Raw genomic sequence first — 8974 nt, forward strand, 5'->3', positions numbered from 1 at the left:
ATGAGGCGGTGCCTAAAACATGAAATGCCTATAAAGGAGGGATGTGCCAACTTGTTCTTTTATTTCATCACCCTGTAACTGTGGAGGAGAGATTCTTGCCCAGATCTTCAAAAGGAGCCTGTGACATCTTTCACCGTTTGTACCCAAGTAATGTGAGCGTATCCATATGTCCAAGTTTTTCGGTTCCCAGACTATTATCCAAATCCTTTGATTTGCAACTGGCACTTTCAGAGGGCACATCCTCTTCCAGAGCTACTATAAACCCATGAAGCCAAGGGAGGTAAACAATAAACTAAATAAGTTTCAAGCAAAATTGATAACTGCTTCATTTAAACCTTTGGGGAGGGGGGAAAGGAGGTAATGATACAGCTGAGTTTGCTAAGTTGTTTTCTACAGCTTAAATTGTGCATTTTAAAAGTGACTTTGGAACAGCCATCTTTAAGAGACTGGTAGCTTTTTACACACAAATAGGTAATATTAGAACAATGTTAGAATAATGGCCAATAAAATTGCTCTATTGGAAGAAGAAATGTTGACTTAAAGCAGTGTCTTCATGTAAGGAACAAGAAATCAGATTTCCTTGACCACTTTTTCAAGTATACCTCTGTACAGTGTTTCCAGCTCAGCTAAAGCCAAAATTGCAAAACCAGAAAAGTGTTATCCAGTGCAAAGCCAAGATAATGGGATATGGAAATGTATCCAAATTTTATGATGATTATGAGACTGAAAATGTCAAATATGATGAAGTTTAACCATCATTAATTTGCATCATGCAACACTAAGATAAAATACACAGCTGATCTGTGTGGAATAAAGAAACAACATTTTCCCCCTTGGTTTTGTTTCATTGGGTTTGAATTATTCTGCTTTGTTCTTGGTCCATAGCCAAGCTGAACACTGATTTTAGCTGATTTGGGTTTTTTGCTTCATTATTTTACTTGGACAGTAGCATGTTAGAGTTCATTGCTCAGCTGTATTGCTATATGTAAAACCCATCATGGAGTCTGCGACGGCGTATTTCTCAATACTATCGTAGGCCTTCTCTAAACAGGGTTCAAACGTTTTATCAGCCCTCCATAAGCTTTCTACTAGAAAACAGCATTCATTGGCCTGCTTTAGGCATGATGTGCACAGCTTTTGAAATGTCTTTCCACTCTCTGTTTCAAATTTGCCCTTTCTAGTCCTGCCTTTTCCCACAGGAAAAGGGCAAGAAACACTCAGAGGTCCCTGCCGGCTGGGGGAGCTGCCCTGGCTCCCGCAACCCCTGCGCAGCTCCAGCCTCTCGTAAGCCCCAGGAAAGCCTCACAAGCCATATACACACATCCCGTATCCCTCTAGCAGTGCCACAGGATTCATCCACAGTCTGCGTTTTTTTGGAGCTGATAGCAACAACAGAGAAGTATTGCTCACATTGAGTACACACTTTATTTGTACAGGCTGTCACAGAGGGAAAAGAGTCCTTGCTTCATCACTGTTGTGCTTACTTCACATTTTTTCTTCATTCTATTTTTTTCTTCACATTCATTCATTTAACCAAGTTACTAAAATAGGGCTACAGGCCAAGGAATTTTATTTCAAATATAAAAGTTGCAGAAAAATAAGGAAACAGTGCTGGGTGCACACTTTCCTCCCTGCGTGGTGTAATCAAATTAAAGAGCAGATAGTAGAGGGGAAAGGCAAGTTTATTATCTCTGCATTGCTCCACTGCACACTTCAGAGTCTCCAAATTTAGAGCCATCTGAATCACCTGTGTGATATCTACCTTTTGTTGAATTGTGTCAGCTCTTTTCCATCTTGACTTTTTATTCATAGAATCATAGACTCAGAATCTTTTAGGTTGGAAAACACCTTTAAGATCATCAAGTCCAACTGTTAACCTAACACTGACAAGTCCGCCACTAAACCCTGTCCCTAAGTGCCACGTCTATATGCCTTTTAAATATCTCCAGGGACGGTGACTCCACCACTTCCCTGGGCACCCTGTTCCAATGCTTGATAACCCTTTCAGTGAAGACATTTTTCCTAATATCCAATCTAAACCTCCCCTGGCACAACTTGAGACCACTTCCTCTTGTCCTATCACTTGTTACTTGGGAAAAGAGACTGACACCCACCTCGCTACAACTTCTAAGCATAGAGAAGTGTTGCAGAGAAAAATGGCTTGGCATGGTTTAAAATCAGCTCAAGATCAAAGCAGACTATTGATTTATTATTGGCAGAAGTCAGCAATCAGTGAACTGTGCATTCAGAATCAACAGAGAAATCACAATACTACATACTTAAAACCAGTTGTCAGCAAACACCTATACATTGCTAGCCACTTCTCTAACTAGCAATAACTAACAGCAACACAGATGCACACTCAGTTGCATGCACATGCCCCCTCTGGCTGTGTACCCGCTGAAGGTGTGGGTGCTCTTGCTCTGTGTGTGCCCACACCAATCTCACAACCTGGCAGGAGAGCCCCAGGAGGTCATGCATGTGGGTCCCCATGTGCTGTCCCATCCCATGACCCCACCAGCTGGGTGCAGACTCCTTGCAGCGTCCCACAGGAGGTCGCTGGGTCTGGCTGGGGTAGCCCTGTGACCCCAGTAGGGCAACCCATGGAAATGTCAAACCAGGTGTCAAACCAACTGTTGCTGTGGTTTTGTCGTGGTTTAACCCCAGCCAGCAACTAAGCACCACGCAGCCACTCGCTCACTCCTCCCCCGGTCCCAGTGGGATGGGGAGGAGAATCGGGAAAAAAATATAAAACTCGTGGCTGGAGAAAAGAACAGTTTAATAACTAAAGTAAAATAAAATATAATACTAACAATAATAATAACAATGAAATATAATTATAGTAATAATTGTAATGAAAAGGAATATAAAAAAAAAAATGAACAAAAGAAAAAACAAAAAAGAAATAAAACCCAAGGAAAAAAAACAGGGTTGCACAATACAATTGCTCACCACCTGCTGACTGATGCCCGAGCAGCGAACTGCCCCTCCTGGCCAACTCCCCCCTGTTTATATACTGGGCATGACGTTCCATGGTATGGAATACCCCTTTGGCTAGTTCAGGTCAGCTGCCCTGGCTCTGCTCCCTCCCAGCTTCTTGCACACCTGCTTGCTGGCAGAGCATGGGAAACTGAAAATCCTTGGCTTAAGATAAGCGCTACTTAGCAACAACTAAAACATCAGTGTGTTATCAACATTATTCTCACACTAAATCCAAAACCCAGCACTGTACCAGCTACTAAGAAGAAAATTAACTCTACCCCAGCTGAAACCAGGACAGGTTTCCTCTCTGAGGACTCTCTCCAAGTCACAAATATTCATCCTTATATCTTTGTGAGCTGACTTCTCCTTTGTTTAAAAAAAAACGAAAACACCTCTTTGTATTTTCCTGATTAATATTTAATCCACCTGACAATCAGCTTCCTCTTGAACTGTATTGGGTTTGCATGGCAAGGTTTTGGTAGCAGGGGGCTACAGGTGTGGCTTCTGTGAGAAGCTGCTAGAAGCTTCCCCAGCTCCAAGACGGACCTGCGGCTGGCCAAGGCCGAGCCCATCAGCAACATTGGTAGTGCCTCTGGGATAACGTATTTAAGAAGGGAGAAAAAAAACTGCGCAACAGCAGCCGGAGAGAGGAGGGAGAATATGTGAGAGAAACAACTCCACAGACACCAAGGTCAGGGAAGAAGGAGGGGGAGGAGGTGCTCCAGGCGCCGGAGCAGAGATTCCCCCGCAGCCCATGGGGAAGACCATGGTGAGGCAGGCTGTGCCTCTGCAGCCCATGGAGGTCCACCGTGGAGCAGATATCCACCTGCAGGCCGTAGAGGACCCCACGCCAGAGCAGGTGGATGCCCAAAGGAGGCTGTGGCTCCGTGGGAAGCCCACACTGGAGCAGGCTCCTGGCAGGACTTGTGAGCCCATGGAAGGGACCCACGCTGGAGCAGTTCGTGAAGAACTGTAGCCCGTTGGCAAAGTTCATGGAGGACTGTCTCCTGTGGGAGGGACCCCACACTGGAGCAGGGGAGGAGTGTGAGTCCTCCTCCCCCTGAGGAGGAAGGAGCGGCAGAAACAGTGGGTGATGAACTGACCGCAACCCCCATTCCCATCCCCCTGCGCTGCTGGAGGGGGAGGAGGTAGAGAAAATCGGGAGTAAAGTTAAGCCTGGGAAGAAGGGAGGGGTGGGGGGAAGGTGTTTTAAGATTTGGTTTTATTTCTCATTATCCTGCTCTGATTTGATTGGCAATAAATTAAACTAATTTCCCCAAGTCAAGTCTGTTTTGCCCGTGATGGTAATTGGTGAATGATCTCTCCCTGTCCCTACCTCGACCCACGAGCCTTTCATTATATTTTCTCTCCCCTGTCCAGTTGAGGAGGGGGAGTGATAGAGTGGCTTTGGTGGGCACCTGGCATCCAGCCAGGGTCAACCCACGACAGGAATGCTATCAATTTTGGACACTTTTGTGTGTCCTGTTCACCTGTCATGTGCACAAGCCCTCCTGCCTTAACAGCCATTGTTATCCAGGCCATTTTGCCAAGGGCAGACCATAAGTGCATCCCTACAAGAAGTCCTAACTTCATGAGGTGTATTGTATTACACATACCCTTCCCAGTGCACTACTAAGGCTAAGAACGCTGCTGTCATCCTTTAATACAGTCAGAAGACATTTTCTGTCACTTGCTCTCCAAAATAAGCTCATCTAGCAGAAACCAATGTCAAAAGACAATTACCAGGAGATTTAATGCAGCAGATTTAGTTTTAGAAGTATATGAATGTTTCTAACAAGAATAACCATTGGAACGACTTACATACTGATGGTGCATCATACATCTATTCAGATCAAGACAAGCTGCTATTCTTAGAAGATACGCCATAGGTCAAACAGAAATTATCATGCAGAAAACTGATTTTTCTTGGCCTTTGTTACAGAAGTCAGATTAAAGGAGAGTAAGTACGATTACCAAATTTTCCAAATATGTGCTATTTTCCACCTAGAATTTAAGTAAAATCCTATTTGGAATTAAAGGATTTGGGCCATTTTTCTAGAAGTCTCTACTGCATGCATGTAGAGGACTGCATGCATGCTGTGCTGATGACCTGTGCATGCCACATAAACCCAAAAGGCCCTATTGAAGTCTTACTACGCAGCCCCAGGTCAGCAGTACTTTTTTATACAGCCCTTCCCAGATGTGCCATGTTCACTGTATATGTGCAGGTGTGCTGTAGAATGCATATTTCTGCCTAGGAAATCCCAGCCAAAGTTATGGAAACTCTTATCATAACAGCTATTCCCACCTTAGGGTAACTGATATTTTTTAATTCAGTCCTACCCTTTAAGGAGAAACTCTCCTGAGACTGCAAAAAGTGCTGCCAGCCATGCATGAGGGAATAAAAGGAGATACTCCGTGAACTGAGTAGAAATTTGAAGGACAGTATGATGTCATTTATATAAGCATAAACCAGGGAAGTGAGATAACAGTTAACAGGTTAAAAAAAAAAAGCAACAAACCACCTTTCTTTCCAGTCCCTTGCTCAGCAGACCACATTACTCTTAATCTGCTTATTGATAAATCTTTAAGCTGGCTTCATTTCCTCCTGGCTGGCCCCAATCAGGAGACTGAAGAGCTCTAAAGAATAGGTGAGGGTACTCAGACAGCTCTGTTTCTCCAGAGTAAGTAGACATAGCTGTCTCACTGGGGCTTCTTGTTTGCTTTTTGTGGTTTTTTTTTTATATTTTCAAGTTCTTCATTCCAGCTGTGCCTGAAAGTGGAGGGGACAGTTTAGTCCCACTTAAGCCAAGTTCATGTGTGGTATCCGTTCCTACTTTCTCTTCTCAAAATGGGAAGAAGGCCAAGGGACATCCAATCAGTAGGAAAATGATCTTCAGGGATGCTTGAGTGAGGATCCATCAAAGTAAAGAGCCAACACAGCTGGAAAAAATAGGAGAGAGCAAGACCTCACCGAAAGCCAGATGTTCAATGCACATTTTCCTTCCTACTTTTTTTAATTATAATTTTTTAACAACAACAGAAAAGTATGATACTTTTTTCTTAAAATAGAGGCAGGAAAGGAGACTGCTTGCAAGTTTAAGTTAATATGGTTTATTTTTCTAATTACTTTGAAATAAGTTTAGATATAAAATATTATTGATTGGAGAAGAAACATATGCTTCTTGGCCCAGCAATGCTCAATGCAGTCAGTGTTAGATTTGTTTTCTCTCTGTGTACTTCACAAGATGCCTCTTGGGTTTGGATTAGTTGCATTGTAGAGTTAAATTTATATGAAGGGATTTAGCAGACAAAACAGAGACTCTTTAGAAAAAAATGTTTTCATGCACATTTTGATGGAAGAAGAGATATAAAATGATGGGGAAGGGTGTAGCTGAACAATAAGAAGTCTATAGGGAATGTTTCCCTGCACAACTTAAAAGCTTGGTAAATCCAGCACTGAACTAATGTACAAGGGATTGTGACTGAAGCAATGCCAAAAGGAAGAAGAAGGGAGGATCAAATGTCAAAAAAGCCAGAGTCGTATTGAAGAAGTCAGTCTGGGGGTAGAATGGTAAAAGAACTTGGAAGCAGCGATGCCGCGTTCAGGCCAGATGTCTCAGTGTCTCTGTACAGGTGTGACTAATATTTCCCCTGATACACAACAAACTTGAGGAGAAAGAGCATTCAACAGGGATCCGAGAGTTCAACTCTTGGCTCCGTTATTGACCTTTTCTGCGTGTACAGCAAGTCCTGATCCTCCCTCTTTACGTCAGTCTCGGCTGTGAGCTCTGCTAGAAAGAGAGAGTGTCCTGTTGTGTTTGCAGCTACTAGGCTATTGTAATGATGAGGCATGTTTTCAGAAGCATGGCAAAACAGAAAATTTTCCTTAACAGTTCTATTCAGCAAAAATTGATAAATTTTACAGTTTGTCAATCAAGAAGCAGGCACGTAATGGCAAATAGGAGCTGTTATAAAAGGAGGTGGAGTGTCACTGTATATTAGGGATGACAAAATCATTATTAGATTAGACAAAAGAGAGAACATGGAGAAAACATTCAAAACATGGAACAAGATCTGTTTATGAGGAAAATGGCTAAGTACAAGTTCTTCTGATGGTCATGCTATGGAGCCCAAGGCCAGATTCAGACCTTCATAGAGTCATGATTTATCACAGGAAACTCTAAACCTCTCTGATACAACCTGACAACAAATACTGTTAGTAATGAGTTATCCTTGGTGTTCAATTTTATTGGGAGATAAAAAAAAAAAAAAAGAAAGAAAGAAAAAATGTCCTAAGTATTTTTTGATAATTGATTTTTGATGCAAAACTGGACATACCTCATCTACATGGATATCAGTAAGCTGCTTTTTATGAGAAATTACTAGTGACAATAGTAACTGAGGATTGTAGAGGAAAGTGCTGGGGGAAAGCAAGAAACAGTTTTGAAAGCCAGGAAATGTAATCTGAAAGGAACATAGTTTGAATTCAGCCATATCAGGACAACTTTGCTTAATCACAGAATGAATTTATATTTTCACAAATGAAAAATAGGAATTTTTGATAAAATCTGCTGGTGACATGTCCAAGTTTTGTATCAACACAGACATGACAAACATCACACCAAAAGCTGGTTGAGAGTAAGAATCACAGATAGGGACTGAAATCAAATCAAGTAGCACAAAATGCATGATTTAGAAAGAGTTGAAGATGAGGAACTATGTACAGTTTTTTATCTCTGGATGACAATGAGCTAGTGGGGCACTGCTACGGAAAGGTGATGCAACCCTAGGATGAATGGAGGAACTATTTTAGGGACACATAGGGGAGTATTAACAAAAGTGGTTAAGTTGCTGATGACATCTCATTTAGGAGACTAGAGGTAACTATCATCCTCCTATTTTAAGAAAGATTTAGTGAAAAACAGAAGCAGAAGCAGGAACTTGAGTGATATAGGGAACATATAGCTTGCATGGCAAGCAGCAGCTAAAGAGCTTAGCTGGTTTGCTCTTGTAAATGAAAGGCCCGATCAACCTTGGGCTAAAAGCTTTCCCCCCCTTTGGGAGAAAAGACCTACTTGTATTAAAAACAGTTTCAGTTTAAGAATAAGGGCATAAAGACTAGTACAGAACTGACAGAGAGAAAATTTTGGTTAGAAATCAGAAGAATCAGAAGTTAGAAGGTTGTTCCCAACAGTTATAAAAGGGAATTTTTAGCAAGCTAGTAAAGGGATCATAGTAAAAATAAAAATGAAAAGTTATAATATGTATGTTACCTGCTTTTAAGATAGGATTCATTGCATTTATCAAATGGAATTGAGGATGTCAAAGGGACTAGAGAAAGGAACCCAGGGGATCCCACCCCACATTATCTTCCAGCTTCCTGCCACAGCTCCTTTTGTGCTCCAGGAAATGTTCCACTATCATTTTATCTTCAAAGCTATCCAACTCTTAAATTATCATTGGCTCCTTTCCTCAAGCTATACAATTACCCTTCCGCATTGCGCACCTTGAGATCTTCATAGCCCTCCTACTTTGGCTGAACATTTCCAACTCCGACCTCTCCACCGTTTAACCCCCTCACCAAAGATAAGGAGCTTCTCAGACTGTCCCCTGAGGCCTCTATCCTGGCTAAGGTCTTTTTTTCCCCTCAGCAACCCTCAGACTAAGCTCAGATTTTCCTGAAGAATCACCCACCCACTCAATGCCTTTAATCTGTCCCAGGTGAGCTAGCTCCTCCAAAAAGCTTCTTTGGGCCAACAGGGGAGAGGGAAGCCTTTTTCAAGGCTTCAGGACCAGAAGCCTTGAAAGTTTCTGCTACTTCTAAAAAATATCTTTTTCCTCTGGGAATAATTTCTTCTTTCCCAAGACTGCAGTTTTCTCTCCAAAGATTCCCCCAAAATAAGCTGTTTTGGGCCCTCATGTGTCCTTCCATAACACATGGAATGGGAATCATTGGCGTTGCAGACCTCCACTAACTTCAGAGAACCAG

The sequence above is a fragment of the Gymnogyps californianus genome, chromosome 2, assembly GCF_018139145.2.
Source record: "Gymnogyps californianus isolate 813 chromosome 2, ASM1813914v2, whole genome shotgun sequence".
Lineage (NCBI taxonomy): Eukaryota > Metazoa > Chordata > Aves > Accipitriformes > Cathartidae > Gymnogyps > Gymnogyps californianus.